The following is a 24937-nucleotide window of genomic DNA, read 5'->3' on the forward strand; positions in this document are numbered from 1 at the left end:
TTTGCCGAGCGGTTTTTAGCAGCCCGCGGCTCGAGCCATTAACAAAAACTAAACCCGATCCTAAACGTTGGCCAAATCGTGCCACAGGTACTCAATGGGGAAATCACAAAGACGATCGGACGAGCATGAAGAAGACGAAGGTAGGAAATAACAGGATTTATTATTATTTACACAAGACTAAAGGAAGAAAAGCAATCAAAGTAATATAAAGAAAATGGAGGGAGCAGAAGGACACAGAGCAATTTCTAGCTCATCTATAGAGGCTTAACTTATACCCAGGACAATACGGACAGAACGAACTCACTCACACGAATAGGGAATTGCAGATTGGATTGGCTGGAGGGAGAGGAAGGTGGGACCACAAGGCTGGAAGGTTTGGCAGGGCGGCACAGCAAGCAGGTCCTCTCCGGGCTGGAAGCGAGCAAGGCGGCGGCAAGCACACGTATTTTCATTGCACGCGGCAGGGGCTGGTTGTCGCTGAACGCCTCGGGCTCCCTCGGTCATCTGCTCGTGGGGGCTTCCCCCCCCACGGGTTATATAGCCACGCCCTACCAAGCCATGGCCACACCTTACCAAGCCGTGCCCACCGAGTCCTGGTTGGGCGCAAGGGCTTCCTGGCTCCACCTCCTGAAGACGATGGGCCGGCCACGCCCTTCTCCCCCGGGTTGACCTCGTGCGTAATGGAGTATGGAGTGAAGAAAACAGCCCAATGCAACGGTGGCGAACGCCGCAGAAAACCGCCCAATGCAACGGTGGCGAACGCCGCAGAAAACCGCCCAATGCAACGGTGGCGAACGCCGCAGAAAACCTCCCAATGCAACGGTGGCGAACGCCGCAGAAAACCGCCCAATGTTACTGGCACTTTGAACAGATGATTTGGGGGAAACTTGAAAAGGGAACTATCTTATTCCATCTGGTGCAATGCAGAGTCAACTAATGGGCAACAGAGCCTTAAACTGGAACACATAATAAAGAAATAACTATTTAGAAGGGTATATGATTTTCTACGTGCATGCGATGGACTAACTAAGGGGACGACCTTTGACCTTTACACAAATTGATGGAGGTATTTACAAGAATCATTACAATTGACAGAGGGTGATATTTACAACAATTACAACGTGCAGGATTCTCAAATCCGCAACAATATATATATATATATATATATATATATATCTATATATATATATATATATATATATATATATATACTCAGAGGCAAAAGTTATTGTGACATGGAATTTTTTCATTGGTAATCTTGTGAATGAATTTTTGGATTTGAACCAGAGAAAGAGTTTGTTAAAATGGTCGAAGAAACGCAACCAAGCAATTGTTGTTCGAATTGCACGAAATCTGCAAGAAGCATGACATATTCGAGAAAAATGGCCAGCAATGTTCACTTCAAAAGGCCAGACAACCAGATGCTTATCATTTCCACTCAATGCAGTCTTAAGAAGTGCAGAAGTCAGAAAAACACCTCTATTCATCATTCTGGAACAAGTTCGACATGCCACGCCTCGGGGAAAATGACTGATGGAGAGCTATAGGTATGCTTCAGTCTGGTACCTCGCAGCGTGACGTTGCTCGTCGATTCAACGTCCATAGAAACACCATTTGGCACTTATGGCGACGTTTTCAGCAAAACAATCGAGTTATAGACCGTCCCCGTAGTGGCCGCCCACCAGTAACGACCCCATGTCAAGACCGATGCATTCGAACCACGCACCTCCGACACAGGTTCCAGCCAGCAACCCTTACAGCCCGTACCATACCTGGCAACAGAGGTGTATCTGCGAGAACAGTTCGACGACGTCCACGCGTCTACGGCATCCGTGCAAGGCGCCCAGCCCGACGGCCAATTCTAACGCCAGAACATCGACGTCGACGTCTCCAGTGGAGCAGACCACACGTTGCTCGAGTTGTACAGCTGTATCTTAATCAGAACAATGTTAATGTGTTACCCTGGCCCGCAAGATCCCCTGATTTGTCACCCATTGAACACGTCTGGGATGAAATGGAGCGACGTTTACGACGTCATCCGTATCCTCCAACAACGCTGCAGGAACTCCGCCAAATCCTTCCTCGGATATGGAATGATCTTCCCCAGGACTTTCATCGACGTTTAGTGGCCTCAATGAGGCGGAGGTGCCAGGCCTGCATCAATGCACAAGGTGGACACACTCGCTACTGACCGTGTGAACTTGCTTGTGAACCCCCTCTTGTGTTGTGGCTCATTTGCATATGCCAGGTGTGCTGTTCTTATGGACTGTTGATCATTACCATACCTTGAAACATTTGTCTTTCCATGTAATAACATTTCATTCGCGGCAGTAAAAGTTTAACACTGATTCTGTTTGTTGTTTGTGTGTCACAATAACTTTTGCCTTTGAGTATATATATATATATATATATAAATATATATATATATATATAATGGTATCTGTAATCTGGTTCTCCAACCTAATGAGCGGACAACATGACGTCATCGCCATGCACGTCCGCCTTGCCTGCAAAGTTCCAGAGGAACCATCTTAGCAGTGCGTCATTACGGATTATAAATACAGATACTGTCACAAGTGCATGCAAAACTCGCAGTTACCGACCTGGTTTCACCCTTGTTGGGGCTTCATCAGGGCAACGCAGTGAGGCTTTCCATACACTTGTAACTAAGCCTCACTGCGTTGCCCTGATGAAGCCCCAACAAGGGCGAAACCAGGTCGGTAACTGTGAGTTTTGCATGCACTTGTGACAGTATCTGTATTTATAATCCGTAATGACGCACTGCTAGATGGTTCCTCTGGAACTTTGCAGGCAAGGCGGACGTGCATGGCGATGACGTCATGTTGTCCGCTCATTAGGTTGGAGAACCAGATTACAGATACCATTATTAGTAACTCCCAACCGCAACCAGGTCGACTCCATATGATGAGTGGATACCAGAGATAACGTCACCGCGTGGCAGGCGGTGCTTATCGCTCCCAGCAAGGTGCAGCAGCAGCTGTATGGGACACCTTGCTGGCGGTTCTCCACTGATGATATGAAGGTCGCATAGTGACTGATATAAAAACCGAAAGGGTCACAGAGTTACAAGTGTATGGAAAGCCTCACTGCGTTGCCCTGATGAAGCCCCAACAAGGGCGAAACCAGGTCGGTAACTGTGAGTTTTGCATGCACTTGTGACAGTATCTGTATTTATAATCCGTAATGACGCACTGCTAGATGGTTCCTCTGGAACTTTGCAGGCAAGGCGGACGTGCATGGCGATGACGTCATGTTGTCCGCTCATTAGGTTGGAGAACCAGATTACAGATACCATTATTAGTAACTCCCAACCGCAACCAGGTCGACTCCATATGATGAGTGGATACCAGAGATAACGTCACCGCGTGGCAGGCGGTGCTTATCGCTCCCAGCAAGGTGCAGCAGCAGCTGTATGGGACACCTTGCTGGCGGTTCTCCACTGATGATATGAAGGTCGCATAGTGACTGATATAAAAACCGAAAGGGTCACAGAGTTACAAGTGTATGGAAAGCCTCACTGCGTTGCCCTGATGAAGCCCCAACAAGGGCGAAACCAGGTCGGTAACTGTGAGTTTTGCATGCACTTGTGACAGTATCTGTATTTATAATCCGTAATGACGCACTGCTAGATGGTTCCTCTGGAACTTTGCAGGCAAGGCGGACGTGCATGGCGATGACGTCATGTTGTCCGCTCATTAGGTTGGAGAACCAGATTACAGATACCATTATTAGTAACTCCCAACCGCAACCAGGTCGACTCCATATGATGAGTGGATACCAGAGATAACGTCACCGCGTGGCAGGCGGTGCTTATCGCTCCCAGCAAGGTGCAGCAGCAGCTGTATGGGACACCTTGCTGGCGGTTCTCCACTGATGATATGAAGGTCGCATAGTGACTGATATATATATATATATATATATATAGAGATATATATAGATATATATAGAGATATATATATATATATATATATATATATATATAGAGATATATATAGATATATATATATATATATATAGAGATATATATATATATATATATATATATATATATATATATATATATATATATATATATATATATATATATATTGTTGCGGATATGGGATTTGGCCTCCATCCATATCCGCTTGTAAATATTCCCCTATTTCCCCAATACTCCCCAACTATCCCCAATCCCCCATTCCCTAGTCCCATTGTCTGTAAACAACACTCTGTAGAACCGACCTTCCCCTTTTTCCCCCATTAAATGTCGTGCCCAGGTCCACCGCATCTCACGTCGACAACTTTCGGACATCTTGCTAGTTATTCTTAGTCTATGTCAGTTAAGGACTCGTTTCCATTAATTCTGACTCTTCGTTGCACCAGAATGTGATTGTATGGCACCAGTAGTGAGTTTAGGACCTCCCAATACCTCCCCGCATCTCTTCCTCATGGAACTACAACAACAACAACAACTACAACAACAGCGGGGGGCGGCACGGCGGCGGCGCGGGGAGTGTGCGTCCTCACTCCGGCTTGGTTAGCCGCCATTGCCCATGTGCTCCGACGGGGTTACCACACAGGGGCTGACTGTCAGCTCCTCGTCAAGGGCGGAGCCCGGTAACCCCCCAGCACCCAATAAGAAGCGGCGGACCGATTCCATCTGGGGCGGGGCTAACGAGCCGAGGGCGTGTCACTCCCCGCTGGATATACGCAGCCACTTACCGGAGGTGACGTCAGATGCGCCCCCAGCTTGGAGAGAGAAGTCGCCACCTCCAAGCGCTGGATACCTCCCGCCTCTTTGGACCGGACCGGGTCGATTCTGCCCCTGAGCCAAGGTGCACCTTGAGCCATCGACTACCTGCCCTCCCCTGCCATCAATCCCTGTGTGAGTCAGTCTTGTCCCGTTTATCTGTGGTCTGTCAGGGCTAAGATAAGACCGTGTTTAAGTGCCCACCTTTCTATGCTGTACCTCTTGTCCGTGTAATCTAAACGTTCTGCAAACCCATATTATAACCTCCTCCGGAGGTCTTGAGAACTGTACCCCTGGTGTCGTGTCATTTAACCCAGCCGTTGTGTCCTTTCCTTCATTGATCTAGCGTAGCGCGATTCGGCCAACGTTCGAGTATAATCGGGTAAACTGTGCGAACACGGCGGCCATTCCGCTCGGCCCAGCATAACATCTTAATAAGTCGTGTCCGTAACAATTGGTGTCGGGAGTTGGATTCGGACCTGGGACTAAATTTGTTAGGCCCAAATTTTGGAACACCAATTGTACTATTAGAGTAACAATTGGTGTCGGGAAGTGGGATAGGTCCCGGAGCGCGTTTCACGCGCTCGAGATTATAACAGCGAAATTTGATTGTGTTTTACAAAAAATATATATATATAAAAACCCGAATTTTGGAAGTCGTGCTATGGCAGATCAAGACGGCTGGGTTCCGGTAGAGGAGAGTGAGGCAGGGTCGATCCAGGACCAAATTGAGGGACATGAGGAGAGCGAAGCAGTGAGGGTAGCAGACGCACAAAATGGCGCCTCGCACATGGCCACGGCGACCGCGCCCGCGACCGTGGTAGCGCCGCTGGTGGATTCGAACCTTTTCCTCCTGCAAATGAGGGCCCTTATGGAACAAATGAGAGACCAAATTGGAGGTTTGAAAAACAGTATAGAGGCTCAGGGTGAGCGGTTGGGAAACCAAATTGTGGGAATGAGGGCTGATAGTGAGCGATTGGAGGGCCAAATGGGGGTAATGAGGGACGAAGCGAGGGGTACCGGTGAGGGGTTAGACAACGGGATAAAAGAGGTGAAAAATGGGTTAATGGGGGTAGAAAACAGAATGGCCGCTCAAGAGAATCAAATGGAAGGGATGCAAAAGGGGTTAGAGGGGTTAGAAAACAGGATGGAAGGCAAATTGAGGGACATGAGGGACCAAGCGGAAAGGGAAGTTAAACAAATGGGGCAGCAGATAGAGGGGGTCAGAATGGGGGTAGAAACTAAACTGGATGCTCACAGGGAGGAAATGGAGCAGATGAGGGTGGCATCTGGGCAGGAGATGCAAGTGATGGGAGAGGAGATCAGAAGAGGTGTGAGTGAGGAGGTCGGAGGAGTGCGCGAGGAGGTGAGGCACTGTAAGGAGCGCATGGAGAAGGAGGTGAGAAAGGGGACTGTAAAATTGCAAGGGGGTATAGAGGAGTTGACGCTGGGAGTAGAACAACTGACAGTGGGACAAAAGGAGTTGGGGGACCAGGTAAAGAAGAACACAGCGGTAATAGAGGGTTTAAAATCGACACAGAAGGAGATGAAAAAGGACGTAGGGGTAATTAAAAAAGAGTGCGCTGTCAAAGGCAAGGAAGAATGCACACCTGTGGTGAGTGTTACAGAGGGTGTGACGGGAGAGTGTGCGCAAGAGTCTGCGCGAGAAAGGTGTGTGACGGACAGGTGCATGGGGAAAGAGTGCGCTGTCAAAGGCAAGGAAGAATGCACACCTGTGGTGAGTGTTACAGAGGGTGTGACGGGAGAGTGTGCGCAAGGGTGTGCGCGAGAGAGGTGTGTAACGGACGGGTGCATGAGGAAAGAGTGCGCTGTCAAGAGTAAGGGTGAGTGCGCTGTCAAGAATGGAGGTGAGAGTAGTGAGAGTGACAAGGAGCGTGAGTTGGTTGTGACAGGTGAGCGAGGATGTACACCTGGAATGGAAGGATGCACACCTGGAATGGTAGAGCGTGAGTGGGAATGCACGCTGGAATTGGTAGTGAGGCACGTGGTTGGGTGTGCGAATGAGAGCACACCTGTGATTGTCACAGAGGAGGTGACCGAGGAAGGGGCGCGAAGAGGTGTGTTGGTGAGGTGTGCGAGCGACGAATGTGTGCCAAGGTGTTCGGTGGTCAGGTGTGTGACCAAGTCGGTGAGCGGAATGAGTGTACCGAGGTGTGTAAGGTAAGGTACGAGGAGAATGGGAACAGCTGGAGGTATGAGCAAGAAAGGGGTAGCGTATGCATGTAAGCATCCAGGTGAAGCATCGACGGTAACCGGTTTAGCGGTTAGAGCGACTTATAGCCGAATCGGGCCCTCGGTGCGTGCCGGGCTTCGCGTGCCGCGAGAACCAGCGGGGATCCGAGCCACGGCGGGTTCGAAAGGACCGCCGTGCGCGATCCACGCTGGGCCTCGCGTGGGACGGCCGCGTCCGGGCTCCACTAGGCGGAGCGGGCGGCCCGATAGGAAGGGTCGTCATGGCGACCACTTTCTATTGAGACGTGCCGGCAGGTCGAGATCGGGACATTGGATGGCTCCACGCCGAGGTGGTGCGTGGGATCTCGGCCCGGGTTTGCCCCCGTCCCTGCACCGAGTGCCGGACGCATCCAGCCGCTGGCACCAAACAACCCGCATTCATTGCTCGGCTTTACGAAGCCGGGCTTTGGACAGGAATTGGCGCACCGAGAGGCATTAGTGAGTAGACTGTGTGATGAGGTTAGTGTTTTGGCCCCGAAATTAGAAAAAAACAAAATTTGATGATTGGCAAAGGATTGGCAGTAATGATTGGCAGATGATGGGTAGTGATTGGCAAATTTTTGATTTGTTGAAATTTGATGTGCAAAATTGGTAGTGGGAGATGCCCGATGTGGTGGGATGGCCAATCCACCATCCCTCACAAGAGTGGGGCAAAGGAGCTATTGTTTATGGGGTGTATGGCAGTGAAAACTAGCCCGGGTGGGTTAGGATATTGATAGGGCCCTAGAAGATGACATTAGGTAACGTTAAGGTTAGTTAGTGACTGATACCTGTAGTGGGGACGCAGGTTAGATTAGTATGGATGATAATGACGTGGGAGCGCAATAGTTTAAAGGGACGACTGGGAAGCGCAAGTTTCAGAGGGGAGTAGTTCGATGAGATGATGCTGTGTGAGAACTGGACAGGTGTGTGGAGCAGTGTATGAGTAGTGAGTGTGTGGATCAGCGCGAATGCGCTTGGGGAGAGAAGGGTGCAGGTGGCACCAGGTGTGAGAGCACAGGTGTGCAAGTACAGGTGTGTGGAATACATGGAGTGAGAATGGTGGAAATTGTGGAGTGGTGTGCATGGTGCGAAGGTGTGAATGGGGGAAGAGTGGACCCCCATCACGGATACCCGGGGCGGGTAGTGTAAGTGTTAGGTAGCGGGTATAGGTAAATTGTGGTTGGATATTGGCATTTGTGGTGCGGTTGCAGAATGGTATTGTGGATGGGTGCATTAGTGTTGTGGAAATGGCTGGGCGTGTAGCCTGTTAGTGTGTGTAGTTGGTTTGGGCACTCCACCACTGTGAGGATGTCGGCCAGGTGAGGCCGCAGGTGGGCTCTGGGAGCCGTTAGTGTCAGTGGGTGCCTGAGGATCCCGGGTGTGGATCGGGCAGCCCGTGCCAGAGAGGGCACTGAGGGGGTGAGAGGGCGAGAGGGCCTTCCCCAGTTAGTTAGGTTAGGGTGAGGAGCAGGTAAGCTCGGGTGGCAACTACAGTGGTGGAGGTGTGCAGGTGGGTAGACCTGCTGGGAGAGCTACACGTCACAGCCCGGAAATTGTGCGAGAGCACCGAGTGTTGAATCGGGGGAGTGAGACCCCAAATTGAAAAGCACCACAGTTTGGTCAATGGGAATTGGTTTTTAGAACCCATAGTGTAAGAGGGCCAATGGTTTGGCAGGAGAAAGACCCCGGGTAATGTAAAGTTGTTAAAGTCATTTAGGAAATAGTTAGGATTGATGAACCTGTCGCACCATACGCAGCCACTTACCTGAGGTGATGATGATGACTCCACACCTGTGTTCTTTTGTTCTGTGTTGCAGGAAATGAGAATTGCTGTGAGGATTTGTGAGACACATCACGACGTGGATGAGACATTGGGGTGATTCCATCTCTCCCTCCTTAGGAGGGACTGATGATGAATTGGTGATGGCAAATTTTGATGTTGAGTTGGAGATGGCAAATTGTGATGAGAGTTGGAAATGGCAAAGTTGATTGGTTAGGAGGGAGAGAAGACGAATTTGGTTTATGGGAGGAACGGGGAAGACAGTAGGGACGTTTGTTGATTTGTAAAGTAGCTGTTTATGGGTAGTGTTGTGTTTTGTGGATACAGTAAGGGGTAAAGGAGGGGCAATGTAGGTTACCTGGTGGGGGGGGGGGGGGGGCGTACGGTAGGAACGTACCTGTCTCACCTGGTTCCCATGTGCCCCCAGTGTGCATTACCTTATGTTGCGTGCACTTTTGCGCCCTTACCACCTTACTCACTTATCTTCTTCTTTTGTCTCCCACCTCCGAGGATCTGGCTTTGGGGCAGAGAGAGAGGAGAGAGAGGTGCTGGCTCCGCAGTTGTGGGCCTGCACTTTCGCTGCTTGCTGCCGGGATCGATACACCATATGGACCGCAATTTTTGTGGCCGCCCACCATGGACCGCAGTTCTCTTGCGGGCAAACACCACCCGTGGATGGACCTATGGGTCAACGTGGCACCTATGCCATACAGGTGAACCACTTTTAGTTGGCCCCCTGACGGCCACAATACAGAAATGGACGCGGTTGGCGCCTTTCTTTATTTTTGAAAGAAGCCAGAAGGCCAAGTGCACCACCTGAAGGCGAGACCAGCGGCAGAACATCGGCCGGCTGCGACACCACCAGTGATTGTTGAACGCTTTATTGGTGCACCGGATGGTGCTGACTGTACATGATGGGGTGGTGCTTTTGGTGCTAGGAAGGGGTGCTCTGCACATTATTAAAGGCCGTAAGGCCACAGAGCACTCGTGGGTTGGTGTATCGATGCTGGCATGCGTGCTCTCTCTCTATGCATAACATCTGCATGTGTTCCTCCAAAAACAGGTCCTGGATCGTAGTGTAAATATCAGCGTAGTCTTGTGTAAATAATGCTCCCTACCGGCTGTATGTTTAGTTTGAGAATTCTTTCCGCGATTCGGTTATCCTGTGGGTGTGTTTCTGTGAGGAGAAGGGTGCAACGTCGCAAGGGGACATATTTACTCATTTGTGAACATCTGTAAAACTGTTGCACTCAGGGTAGAGTTAATAGTAGAGGGAACTACATCTGAGTGCCACACTAACGTAGGTAAAGATTTATCAGGTCGGGACGCCCCGAGGTAGAGAAGGGTGCAATGTTGCGGATATGGGATTTGGCCTCCATCCATATCCGCTTGTAAATATTCCCCTATTTCCCCAATACTCCCCAACTATCCCCAATCCCCCATTCCCTAGTCCCATTGTCTGTAAACAACACTCTGTAGAACCGACCTTCCCCTTTTTCCCCCATTAAATGTCGTGCCCAGGTCCACCGCATCTCACGTAGACAACTTTCGGACATCTTGCTAGTTATTCTTAGTCTATGTCAGTTAAGGACTCGTTTCCATTAATTCTGACTCTTCGTTGCACCAGAATGTGATTGTATGGCACCAGTAGTGAGTTTAGGACCTCCCAATACCTCCCCGCATCTCTTCCTCATGGAACTACAACAACAACAACAACTACAACAACAGCGGGGGGCGGCGCGGCGGCGGCGCGGGGAGTGTGCGTCCTCACTCCGGCTTGGTTAGCCGCCATTGCCCATGTGCTCCGACGGGGTTACCACACAGGGGCTGACTGTCAGCTCCTCGTCAAGGGCGGAGCACGGTAACCCCCCCGCACCCAATAAGAAGCGGCGGACCGATTCCATCTGGGGCGGGGCTAACGAGCCGAGGGCGTGTCACTCCCCGCTGGATATACGCAGCCACTTACCGGAGGTGACGTCAGATGCGCCCCCAGCTTGGAGAGAGAAGTCGCCACCTCCAAGCGCTGGATACCTCCCGCCTCTTTGGACCGGACCGGGTCGATTCTGCCCCTGAGCCAAGGTGCACCTTGAGCCATCGACTACCTGCCCTCCCCTGCCATCAATCCCTGTGTGAGTCAGTCTTGTCCCGTTTATCTGTGGTCTGTCAGGGCTAAGATAAGACCGTGTTTAAGTGCCCACCTTTCTATGCTGTACCTCTTGTCCGTGTAATCTAAACGTTCTGCAAACCCATATTATAACCTCCTCCAGAGGTCTTGAGAACTGTACCCCTGGTGTCGTGTCATTTAACCCAGCCGTTGTGTCCTTTCCTTCATTGATCTAGCGTAGCGCGATTCGGCCAACGTTCGAGTATAATCGGGTAAACTGTGCGAACACGGCAGCCATTCCGCTCGGCCCAGCATAACATCTTAATAAGTCGTGTCCGTAACAATATATATATATATATATATATATATATATATATATATATATATATATATATATATATATATATATATATATATATATATATATATACAGATATATATATAGATATATATATATATATATAGAGATATATATATAGATATATATATATATATATAGAGATATATATATATATATATATATATATATATATATATATATATATATATATATATATATATATATATATATATATATATATATATATATATACAGTGGAACCTTGACTTACGAGTTTAATTTGTTCCGTGACCGAGCTCGAAACTCAAATTGCTCGTATCTCAAATCAAATTTCCCCATTGAAATGCATTGAAATGCTATTAATCCGTTCCAGCCCGCCAAAAACCACACCAATTTTTTTTAAAATATACAGTATATATAAAAAAATATCTCGCGCTTTATATTTCACCTGTATGCAGCATACAAGTTGGCAGGATGGCCTGGACTGGAGGTACGCACACTTGACTAAAGTCTAAACTGTCCAGCCTGGGTTTGAATCCCGACCCAGCTATAACCTGTCATGGGTGAATCACAGGCAGGGTGATTCATCAATGTGTGTACCGCTAAACTGGGCGCCCCGTTTGCGTCCCATTAGTTGTTGGATGTTAAGGATCTCACCGTGTTTTCCACAAAGAGAAGGCGAGCTATCGCCGGCATTCTGAACAAGTTGTGGCCTGGCATGCTCTTCTCCTCTGCCGTTATATACGTCCTCCTCGACACCTCGCTCATGTTTTTCGACGATTGCGTGTTTTATATCCAAGCACATCATCCTCTTCTTCTTCTCAGCACTGCACTTGCCACTCACTTTCTTAGGCCCCATGGTTAAAACTAAGAAATTTTCCGAAATAACCAAAATGCGAAAAAAAAAATGCAGCGCTGTACGACAGAGATACGTACTGTACGTGCACGGCAAGATAACCACGTGACCAGAACCCACCTGGCGGCGTGAACTCGAAATAACCAAAATGCGAAAAAAAAAAATGCAGCGCTATACGACAGAGATACGTACTGTACGTGCACGGCAAGATAACCACGTGACCAGAACCCACCTGGCGGCGTGAACTCGAAATAACCAAAATGCGAAAAAAAAAATGCAGCGCTATACGACAGAGATACGTACTGTACGTGCACGGCAAGATAACCACGTGACCAGAACCCACCTGGCGGCGTGAACTCGAAATAACCAAAATGCGAAAAAAAAAATGCAGCGCTATACGACAGAGATACGTACTGTACATGCACGGCAAGATAACCACGTGACCAGAACCCACCTGGCGGCGTGAACTCGAAATAACCAAAATGCGAAAAAAAAAATGCAGCGCTATACGACAGAGATACGTACTGTACGTGCACGGCAAGATAACCACGTGACCGGGTGGCGAAAGCTCGTAACTCGGATCTCGGCTCGCATCTCAAAGCAATAAACCGCCCGAGCGACGGCTCGTTTCTCGAAAAACTCGTAAGTTGGGGCACTCGTAAGTCAAGGTTCCACTGTATATATATATATATATATATACTCTAATAGATAGAGAGGCAAAATGCCATATAAAACTAAATTTACTGGTTCTAATTGCTTTTATTTATCAATCCTCACATAGAAGAGCAGTTTTTAGTAATGAGCAGTGAGGAGAAGACCCCTCAGCCGATGATGCCACCCCTCAGCCAATGATGTGACCCCTCAGCCAATGATGTGACCCCTCAGCCAATGATGCTACCCCTCAGCCAATGATGTGACCCCTCAGCCAATGATGCTACACCTCAGCCAATGATGCCACCCCTCAGCCAATGATGCCACCCCGCAGCCAATGATGTGACCCCTCAGCCAATGATGCCACCCCGCAGCCAATGATGTGACCCCTAAGCCAATGATGCCACCCCGCAGCCAATGATGTGACCCCTCAGCCAATGATGCCACCCCTCAGCCAATGATGTGACCCCTCAGCCAATGATGCTACACCTCAGCCAATGATGCTACACCTCAGCCAATTATGCCACCCCTCAGCCAATGATGCTACCCCTCAGCCAATGATGTGACCCCTCAGCCAATGATGCTACCCCTCAGCCAATGATGTTACCCCTCAGCCAATGATGCTACCCCTCAGCCAATGATGCCACCCCGCATCCAATGATGCCACCCCGCATCCAATGATGCCGCCCCGCATCCAATGATGTCGCCCCTCAGCCAATGATGTCGCCCCTCAGCCAATGATGCCACCCCGCATCCAATGATGCCGCCCCGCATCCAATGATGCCGCCCCGCATCCAATGATGCCGCCCCGCATCCAATGATGCCGCCCCGCATCCAATGATGCCGCCCCGCATCCAATGATGCCGCCCCGCATCCAATGATGTCGCCCCTCAGCCAATGATGTCGCCCCTCAGCCAATGATGCCACCCCGCATCCAATGATGCCACCCCGCATCCAATGATGCCACCCCGCAACCAATGATGCCACCCCTCAGCCAATGATGCCACCCCTCAGCCAATGATGTCACCCCTCAGCCAATGATGTCACCCCTCAGCCAATGATGTCACCCCTCAGCCAATGATGTCGACCCTCAGCCAATGATGTCGCCCCTCAGCCAATGATGTCGCCCCTCAGCCAATGATGTCGCCCCTCAGCCAATGATGTCGCCCCTCAGCCAATGATGTCGCCCCTCAGCCAATGATGTCGCCCCTCAGCCAATGATGTCGCCCCTCAGCCAATGATGTCGCCCCTCAGCCAATGATGTCGCCCCTCAGCCAATGATGTCGCCCCTCAGCCAATGATGTCGACCCTCAGCCAATGATGTCGCCCCTCAGCCAATGATGTCGCCCCTCAGCCAATGATGTCGCCCCTCAGCCAATGATGTCGCCCCTCAGCCAATGATGCCGCCCGTCAGCCAATGATGCCGCCCCTCAGCCAATGATGCCGCCCCTCAGCCAATGATGTCGCCCCTCAGCCAATGATGTCGCCCCTCAGCCAATGATGTCGCCCCTCAGCCAATGATGTCGCCCCTCAGCCAATGATGTCGCCCCTCAGCCAATGATGTCGCCCCTCAGCCAATGATGCCGCCCCTCAGCCAATGATGCCGCCCCTCAGCCAATGATGCCGCCCCTCAGCCAATGATGCCGCCCCTCAGCCAATGATGCCGCCCCACAGCCAATGATGCCGCCCCTCAGCCAATGATGCCGCCCCTCAGCCAATGATGCCGCCCCTCAGCCAATGATGCCGCCCCTCAGCCAATGATGCCGCCCCTCAGCCAATGATGCCGCCCCTCAGCCAATGATGCCGCCCCTCAGCCAATGATGCCGCCCCTCAGCCAATGATGCCGCCCCTCAGCCAATGATGCCGCCCCTCAGCCAATGATGCCGCCCCTCAGCCAATGATGCCGCCCCTCAGCCAATGATGTCGCCCCTCAGCCAATGATGCCGCCCCTCAGCCAATGATGTCGCCCCTCAGCCAATGATGCTGCCCCGCATCCAATGATGCCGCCCCGCATCCAATGATGCCGCCCCTCAGCCAATGATGTCGCCCCTCAGCCAATGATGTCGCCCCTCAGCCAATGATGCCACCCCGCATCCAATGATGCCGCCCCTCAGCCAATGATGTCGCCCCTCAGCCAATGATGCCGCCCCTCAGCCAATGATGCCGCCCCTCAGCCAATGATGTCGCCCCTCAGCCAATGATGTCACCCCTCAGCCAATGATGTCGCCCCTCAGCCAATGATGTCACCCCTCAGCCAATGATGTCACCCCTCAGCCAATGATGTCGCCCCTCAGCCAATGATGCCGCCCCTCAGCCAATGATGTCGCCCCTCAGCCAATGATGTCGCCCCTCAGCCAATGATGTCGCCCCTCAGCCAATGATGTCGCCCCTCAGCCAATGATGTCGCCCCTCAGCCAATGATGTCGCCCCTCAGCCAATGATGTCGCCCCTCAGCCAATGATGTCGCCCCTCAGCCAATGATGTCGCCCCTCAGCCAATGATGTCGCCCCTCAGCCAATGATGTCGCCCCTCAGCCAATGATGTCGCCCCTCAGCCAATGGTGTCGCCCCTCAGCCAATGATGTCGCCCCTCAGCCAATGATGTCGCCCCTCAGCCAATGATGTCGCGCCTCAGCCAATGATGCCGCCCCTCAGCCAATGATGTCGCCCCTCAGCCAATGATGTCGCCCCTCAGCCAATGATGTCACCCCTCAGCCAATGATGTCGCCCCTCAGCCAATGATGTCGCCCCTCAGCCAATGATGCCACCCCTCAGCTAATGATGTCGCCCCTCAGCCAATGATGTCACCCCTCAGCCAATGATGCTTCACCTCAGCCAATGATGCTACCCCTCAGCCAATGATGCTACCCCTCAGCCAATGATGCTACCCCTCAGCCAATGATGCTACCCCTCAGCCAATGATGCTACCCCTCAGCCAATGATGCTACCCCTCAGCCAATGATGCTACCCCTCAGCCAATGATGCTACCCCTCAGCCAATGATGCTACCCCTCAGCCAATGATGCCACCCCTCAGCCAATGATGCTACACCTCAGCCAATGATGCTACCCCTCAGCCAATGATGCTACCCCTCAGCCAATGATGCTACCCCTCAGCCAATGATGCTACCCCTCAGCCAATGATGCTACACCTCAGCCAATGATGCTACACCTCAGCCAATGATGCTACCCCTCAGCCAATGATGCTACCCCTCAGCCAATGATGCTACCCCTCAGCCAATGATGCTACCCCTCAGCCAATGATGCTACCCCTCAGCCAATGATGCTACCCCTCAGCCAATGATGATGATGATGCTACCCCTAGACGACCCATGACCCGTTGGGTCAATGTCAGTTTGAATAGATATGAGAATAGAACTAAAGCGAACGCTGGACATCATCAGGGAGATTATTTGGGCCAGCAAGCCATAAGGCTCACCTCTCCAGCGTTCTAAATCACTTACCTGGGACACGTGATTTCGGCCCTTATCTCCGATCACGTTGACGGAAATCACCACAGCATATCGTCAAGATCCCTCCAAAAGGCTCGTCTTTGTCACATACATCACGCAACGTGCGATCCACAGCCTCGAAACTCTCTCTCCTGATCAGAGGACACTCATCCCACACGATGAGTTTTGTACTTCGAAAGAGGTCTGCGATAGTGGAATTTTTATCGATGTTGCATACGCCATCTTCCCTCGGTGTCAGAGGGATTTGGAACCTTGAGTGCGCTGTTCTTCCACCAGGCATGAGGGTAGCAGCTATGCCAGATGAGGCCACCGCAGGGGGCAACTTCTCCACTCGCTCTCACTTTAGAGAGAATCAGGTTAATAAGAAACGTCTTCCCTGTGCCTCCAGGCGCGTCAATGAAAATCATTGATGACTGATTCGTGCGGATGTTGCTATTCGCGTCCATAGACGTGAGGTGTGATTCGTTGTCCGCGTCCGTAGCGCCGTCGGAGGGTTGATACGACATTCTTCCTGCAAATAGTATTGTGTTTGTGCTATCGTTTTGCCGATCATCAAATGACAAATAAATTACATTGTGAAAATTAAAGATTTCAAATAAACCTATTTTAAGTGTATGCGCATATAAATAATTTTAAAAATCGAAGAAATATCTCTCGGTAATTTCCTGAAACATATTTTGCTTCCGGGTAATAATGTTGAATGAAATGATGAAGATATATACTGTATGCCTGTTATTTTAGGCGGTGTATTTTCGTATATCAACGTGGCGCGATTTTTAAAATATATCTCTGCAATTTCCCGTGTGTGCGTGAATGTTCTCAATTATTTCTTTTATAGGCCATGGGCCACATATGGTCCACGAGCATCCCCCCCACCTCTAAACCAAACCAACTTTTTTTGAAGCCCAGAGGCATACTAAACACGATTCCAAATGTTACCAAGAAAAATTTAGGGATGCAATGCCCATTTCGGCTCAACAAAGTAGGGTACCCTCATAATTATGCCGACGCTCTCCGACGTCGACCGAACTTTGACTACTGATTATAATCTTCCACCAGAGGCCTCAAATAGCTCCTATTTCAATATATGATATACCAAATGAAAGATTATGAGCTGTTCTTTTAGAATATGTGGTAAATGAAACTATTGGGACAACTAGTTAAATAAACAGCTCTGCGGAACACAATAATTCAACCCGCGACTGCTTCTTCAATGAAATATTGGTATTTATTTCACAATCAGATTTTTTAACATTTATTTACATGGAAACTTTTCAATGTTGTATTAATCTCTTCATCGTGTATTACATTTGCTTTCAGGCGATACCTTCATATTTTTTCTAACAAGAGCCAATCTGAAATAACAGCCATTTGAATGTTTTAGATTCAACGTTTTGGAACGTTAACATGTACTATATTAACAATCCAGTTGCACAGCAATACCTATATTACATAACGTTTTTATATGCATATATACTAAACTGATTTTAAATTTCTTTTGTTGAGAATACAAGATACTAAGCAAACATGTTTATTTATTTTAATCAATAGTTGTGACTCTATCCAATATGGCCATCACATAGTGCCAAAAATCGCTTAACCCTCAAAGCTTTGACAAAGAGAATGTACACATATTCTGCTAAACATGTTTGTTACACACACAATACTAAAAAAACCACACACACACACACCCCTAAACACACACACCTACACACACACACACACACACACACACACACACACACACACACACCCACCAATAAGCCGTTTGCCCGGGTGTGGTGCCCACAGCCATCGGCGGTCACAGACACACAGACATTTCATTTTGAATTATACATATCAAATATAACATAAAACACAGGAACACATCTGGTTAATCAATTACATTATAGACAAATTTGAAACATGGATAAACATGATTTAGTGTTCATTCTATGTCACTGTCTGTTTCATCTCCATCCAGGGTACTGTTCTCAGCCATGAGTGCATCATCATCATCATCGTCGTCGTCGTCGTTATCGTCGTCGTTGACTGTACCAGGAGCAACGGTACGGGCTAGATCCGAGAGTTGTGCAGGCAACATAGTTCCGTCATACCACAGAGGTTCGAGATGCTCGTCTGTTTGTGTCCATCCGTGGCCATTGTGTGCCAGCGGAACATCAGGTTTAGGGATATGTGCTCGTTTCCAGATTCCCACTTGATAGTTGACTCGCGCAATGTGCTGAAGCAAGCTTCTTCTACAGGGAGGTAAAGTGGCCATGTCGATGTTTTGTGAAGGCGTTAGTATCTCATCACGAGCACATAGCTCATTTATCCTGAGGAGTCGCAGGTCATCCACTTTTAAAACCCTTGGTCTACCATAGATGGCACATGTGAAGGCTTCAAGGTCATCCAGAAGCTGTGAAGGAATGTCCCAAGTATCACCCAGCTGTGCCAACACTGGAACATATCGAGGGATTTTCAGCAGTGTTTTCATAGGCTTTACTTTTCCAATCCCTCTGAATGCACTTGTTGTATCACAGCCGCAAAAGGCATGCAGAGCCATGAGAGCCGTGCAGTATTCGTGGGAGTAGTTATGGGCCAGTTCTGAGATATTGATCAGCTTCTTTTTATTCCCTGTTCCTGTGTCAAAGAGGACTGTGATATCAGCCAGTCGGTGTGCATAGTGCAATAGAATGAAGAAGACGTCTGTGTCAGGACTTTTCACTCGCACATAGTTGAAGTTCTTGCTTTGAGCATACTCACAGTAGAGTATAATCCTCGAGTCTGTTTCTTCTTGTGATGAGGTCATCGAATCTAATAAGTGTGATGAAGTTGTTGTCCCATCTTCAGATGTCAGCTTATGTGGCACCCCATCACATATCAGTATCACGTTTCGTCCATGAAGCTTTGAGGCATACTCATCCGTTCTCCACAACCTGAGCAACATCTGGATAAATTGAAGTTTGTTCTCGTCATTTGACAGGAACTGTTTCCAGTCTGGAGGCTTCTTGGTCGAAGTGCAACTGTGTCTTCTGAAGCTAATTGATAGGCTTTTCGAACAGCTGAATCGACATTAATTTGAGTATTGTATACCAAGTATGATTGGAAATCTCCCATTTGACAAAATCCCAGGCTCCTTTGGTAAGCATCATATTTCTCGAGCTTCTTCTTGAGGTTGGTGCTCCTGAAGTTGGGATTCGGGTGTGGACTGTCCTGAAGCCTATTGGTGTAGACCTTCAGCAAGACAGATAGCTTCATAATTTTCTTCTCAGCAATAATTTCTTTGTCAACCACTTTTGTCACTTCTGCCATTGCCATCTGGTGAGCTTTTTCTACTTCACGCTGTCTCTCTTGTTCATCAAGTCGATCACTTCGCCATTTTTCAGGGTTCTGTGTGTATCTGTTTCGACATGACCTGTGAAACTTTGCTTCACATGCAAAGAGGTCATGCCCCCTGATGCGTAAAAGGAGAGTTTCATCATTTCGCACCTCTGCTACATCAATGACATGTTTCCAGCCTTCCCGTTCAAAGTCTATGAGGCCTTCGGTTGTCCAGCTGCCTTGGATTTTTACTTTCTTTCTTGCTTCTGATCTGCAGAAGATACAATCAGCATGGAAGATAATGTGATCACTAGATGATCGGCGGGTTGATCGGGATTCTGGCAAAGATGATGTTTCTGCTTCTTTTAAGCGGTTCAGATTCATCGTAAAACGTTGATAGCATTCCCGGTGAAAACCATGCACTTCTTCAATAATGTCAGGTAGTTTTCTGCATGATTCTTCAAGTCGATAGGGTGAATCTTGAGGTTCAGCCATTCTTCTACGCTTGATCTCCTTCAACTTTTCCATCTTCAGTTCCGGATCCTTTACATTCGTCATCAGCTGTATTGGTCCATACTTCAGCCCTGGTACGTGTATGATGCAAATGGGTTCCGTGTCAGATGTACAATGCTTTCGCTTCTTGTGGGATGTCGAAGCCATGGTTAGATGCACGGTTCTCCAAGTATAGATGTCAGCATCGCAGTCTAAGTCCTACTCGCATCTGAAAGTACACATAAAATAAGAATTTAAAAAGCAGTTACTATTTTGCTTAAGTTAATAACAGGGGTTATTTATCCATATATCAAGATATCCATTATTTATAATTAGTATAATCTGCAAATAGAAAACTTAAATATGTAAATTGACAGCAGTTAAACTTAATTAATTCAAATGGTTGTTACCTGTTTTCTTCCATATTGAGGAGAGATCTTAACTATGTATTTAAAACATTCATTTGTGGAAAATGAATCTGAAATGCAACTAAAATAGGCATGGGTTACATATTCATTTCTTTTAGTGACAATCCCCATAGTTGTAGGAGAGGGCACTGTCATGTCACTTTTGGTGGCAAATTTGGATTTTGCTAGCTAGTGACAATTTTTCTTGTGATCTAAAAAGTGAATCAATTAATTACAATGCATATAAAAACATTACGGGATCATGCCGATGGGTATTGCCTGCATAACTGGATTCAATATAGTGCATGTTAACGTTCCACAACGTTGAATCTAAAACATTCAAATGGCTGTTATTTCAGATTGGCTCTTGTTAGAAAAAATATGAAGGTATCGCCTGAAAGCAAATGTAATACACGATGAAGAGATTAATACAACATTGAAAAGTTTCCATGTAAATAAATGTTAAAAAATCTGATTGTGAAATAAATACCAATATTTCATTGAAGAAGCAGTCGCGGGTTGAATTATTGTGTTCCGCAGAGCTGTTTATTTAACTAGTTGTCCCAATAGTTTCATTTACCACATATTCAAAAAGAACAGCTCATAATCTTTCATTTGGTATATCATATATTGAAATAGGAGCTATTTGAGGCCTCTGGTGGAAGATTATAATCAGTAGTCAAAGTTCGGTCGACGTCGGAGAGCGTCGGCATAATTATGAGGGTACCCTACTTTGTTGAGCCGAAATGGGCATTGCATCCCTAAATTTTTCTTGGTAACATTTGGAATCGTGTTTAGTATGCCTCTGGGCTTCAAAAAAAGTTGGTTTGGTTTAGAGGTGGGGGGGATGCTCGTGGACCATATGTGGCCCATGGCCTTACCGAGTCTAAAACCATCGATAAAAATGAAATCAGATGGCGACTTACATTGAAGATAAAGGCGTGAAACAGACTCAATGGCCTTGAAGATACAAGCCTTTCAGAATTCATTTCGTTCTATAAACGGAAACTTTCATCGGATTTTCTTCCCGTTTTTTTTCAACCGAGTCTAAAACTATGTTAGCGACTGTGAAAAATGAAATGATATATCGAATTTGATTTGAAATAAAACTGAGAGAGAGAGCAAGACACCACGGGCCTACAAAACAGGCCTCAAAGCTATGCGAGTTAATAAAATGGTGGATATTACTACTCTCTCAAAGGGGTAAGCCACGCCCCCGGACCGATCGAATGTTACATACAAACACACAAGATTTCAATTTTATAATTATATATATATAATATATATATATATATATATATATATATATATATATATATGTATATATGTATATATATATATATATATATATATATATATATATATATATATATATATTACATACATACAGACTTGGCATTTAATATGGAATTTTTTTTTTTTTTCTTGACTTGGGTTTACTTTCTTAACTCAGTATATCAATCTGGTGAGTTTCTTTTACACTTTGGTGATTTATTTGTTAAAAGAACCATGTCACTGATTGTCTGTCGCAGCAAGAAGTCAACAACAGGATTATATCACAGGTGGCGTGGCAAAATGTATGGACAGGTGCATTTGATGATTGGCTTCACAGTCGGGTATACAAGGGTTGTTGCGTTCTGTATTAGTGGAAAACAACTGCTGCACGTCTCCAAAAGTTACTGCCGCTTCCTCTGGAGATGGTCCGTCAACTAGACAATGCTGTTTGTCATGGAGTGGTGGCTTTACGAAATTACGGCATGAAACAGCGTGCTATTGCTCGGCAGTATGGCATCACTCAAGGTCAGGTGTCAAAGATCCTGAAACGAAATGCTCAGAGGGGTGTCCCTACTCCAATACCGAGGCCAGGATGTCCCCGCAGAACCACAAGGAGGGATGATCGCCAGCTGCACCGGTTAGTCCGCAATGGCCGTACCAAGTCAGCTAATCGGCTTAGGGCTGAGTGGCAGCAACTGACAAATGTGCCTGTATCCAGAAGGCTAGTCAACCAACGACTGGTTCAAGCAGGCTATCATGCCAGGCGCCCCCTGAGAAAGACACGCCTGACCAGACAACACCGCCAGCGCCGATTGCAGTGGGCCAGAGAGCACCATCAATGGCAGCCAGGACACTGGAATCACGTGATCTTCAGTGACGAGTCTAGATTTCTGGTCTATCGTCAAGATGGCCGCGTCCGAGTGCGCAGACAAGTGCATGAAGCCTACAACAAAGATTGTATAGTGCCAAGAGTCCAAGCTGGAGGTGGTGGGGTGACCGTTTTGGCTGCTTTTCATGCAGGGGGCAAAACCGACCTGGTTGTTCTGAATGTAAACCTGAACCATTCAAGTGCAAGAAACATTGCTTCCATTTGCTCGTGCAGCCTTTCGAGGAAACTTTGTCTTCCAAGATGACAATGCACGGCCTCATCGTGCTCGCATGATGTTGTGGAAATCATTCAAGACCACAACTTTAGTCCATATGTTGGTTTAATTCCATTAAGACCTTTGACATCATTCTGCAAATACAGGGATGCAATAGAAATAAGGTTTGGCATCACATAGGTCAATCCATAATATAGTTCAATGAAAGCAAGCGTAATATTCTATGCGGTACGTACCGTTAGCGAGTCTACTAGTCAATGTAACATGTCACAGGAGAAGTCGCCCAGAGCAACGGTTGCATCGGGTCTTATAGCCGCGCCCCCCTAGCGGTGTCAGCGAGCAGCGAGCATCACCTGGGTTCAGCATTAATACGATTTCACTTCATTCTCCCCACCGTTAGAATTACACTGCCGTGCGGCTAGAAGCGAGCGAGGCGTCAGCATTAACAGGGTGCGGAATCATGGAATCAGTCGGCCCAACTGTACCGGTCCGGACGGCGAATTTCCCTGCCAGCACGTGTCCGAAATTCCCCGGGTACGGCATCACATAACCCAGAGACCCCGGCGTCGGAGTAGCTGCCGGAGTCAGGTGACGAAGGGGGTACCGCCAAGCCTTCAGGCAAGGGTGGCTGTGGGGAAGGGAGGGCCGGCAGACGTTCAGTGACGGAAGTGTCGGAAGAGTCCATAGTCTCATAGATTGGCTCGTCCGATTCCTTATAAGGGTCGGTGACCCCGCATGGGGCAAGATGGCGTACGGAGACAGTGGACTCACGCCCATCTGCCGTCATCACACGTGCATGCTCGGGATTAGCCTGGAGTACCTGCACTTTGTCTACTAAGGGGTCGTACTTGCTCGTGCGGACCGCCCGTTTGAGATAGGCCGGCCCGGGCTCAGCGAGCCAACTGGGTAATGACCGGATACACCCCGAGCTCCTCGGGTGGTGGAAAAGTCTCTCATGGGGAGTCTGGTTGGCGGCCGTACATAGGAGAGCCCTAATCGAATTCAGCGCCACAGGTAGCGACCAAGCCCATTTATCGAGGCCCCGGCCGAGGGTCCGGAGGTTGAGCACGACGGCCCTCCATATACTCCCGTTGAAGCGTTCGATCTTGTGTGTGTGTGTGCGCGCGCGTGCGTGTGTGTGTGTGTGTGTGTGTGTGTGTGTGTGTGTGTGTGTGTGTGTGTGTGTGTGTGTGTGTGTGTGCGTGCATATATGTGTATGTGTATATATATGTCTGTGTGTGTGTGTGTGTCTGTATGTGTATATGTGTGTGTGTGTGTATATGTGTGTGTGTTTGTGTGTGTGTATGTGTGTGTGTGTATGTATGTGTGTGTGTGGGTGTACATGTGTGTATGTGTATATATATATATGTGTGTGTATATGTGTATGTGCATATGTGTATGTGTGTGCATGTGTGTCGGTGTACATGTGTGTGTACACATGTGTATGTGTGTGTATATATGTGTGTATGTGTATATATGTGTGTGTCTGTATGTGTATATATATGTGTGTGTGTGCATGTGTGTGGGTGTACATGTGTGTGTACGTGTGTGTGTGTGTGTGTATATGTATGGATATGTGTGTATGTGTATGCATGTGTGTCTGTGTGGGTGTGTGAATAAGAGAGAGACCGAATTGTGAGATACAGAAATGAAAAAACGAGGTGTGTGTGTGTGTGTGTGTTATTGTGAAACAGGTGCAGCATCTAACTCAATATGTCGAAATGTCACACACGTCCATGCCTGTGGGATTCCCACGGGTGACCCCACGAGTATATATATATTGTTACGGACCGCGGATAAGATGTTGTTTTGCCGAGCGGAAGGCACCGCGGCCGAACAGTTACCCCGACTAACCCGATTCCTGGACGTTGGCCGAAATCGCGCCACAGGTATTCAATTTGGAAACCTCTAAAGCGACCGAATGTAAAGAGGAAGAAGAAGAAGACGTACAGAACAGTAACAGGATTTATTATTTACACACACTAAGCAAAAGGAGCAGTCAAGGTTATATACAGGGAAAATGGAAAAAGCAGGTGACACAGTGCAAATATTAACTTATACAAGCTTAATTAATACCCAGGGACAAGACACACAGAACAAACTCACGTACACAAAAGGATGGAAAGGCAGGGATGGTTTGGGACGGCAGAGGAGGGTCCAGGCAGATG

General features: G+C 48.1%; 2 protein-coding genes across 3 annotated transcripts in view; both read right to left on the reverse strand.

The window, feature by feature from the left end:
• Window positions 1–24937, reverse strand: part of LOC137420741 (uncharacterized) — a 211194-nt gene that overhangs the window by 152902 nt on the left and 33355 nt on the right. The window lies entirely within an intron of this gene.
• The window catches only part of LOC137420740 (uncharacterized), a 99147-nt gene that overhangs the window by 43729 nt on the left and 30481 nt on the right, over window positions 1–24937 (reverse strand). Inside the window, exon 1 of one of the 2 annotated variants that reach the window (XM_078772359.1) lies at window positions 22701–22725. The exons of the other annotated variant lie outside the window; for it this stretch is intronic. The gene's annotated coding sequence lies outside the window, so the exon portion shown is untranslated. Of the gene's footprint in view, window positions 1–22700; window positions 22726–24937 lie in introns of those variants that run through there. 2 annotated transcript variants of the gene reach the window in all.

The sequence above is a fragment of the Myxine glutinosa genome, chromosome 2 (assembly GCF_964187855.1).
Source record: "Myxine glutinosa chromosome 2, kmMyxGlut1.1, whole genome shotgun sequence".
In the NCBI taxonomy this organism is placed as follows: Eukaryota; Metazoa; Chordata; class Myxini; order Myxiniformes; family Myxinidae; genus Myxine; species Myxine glutinosa.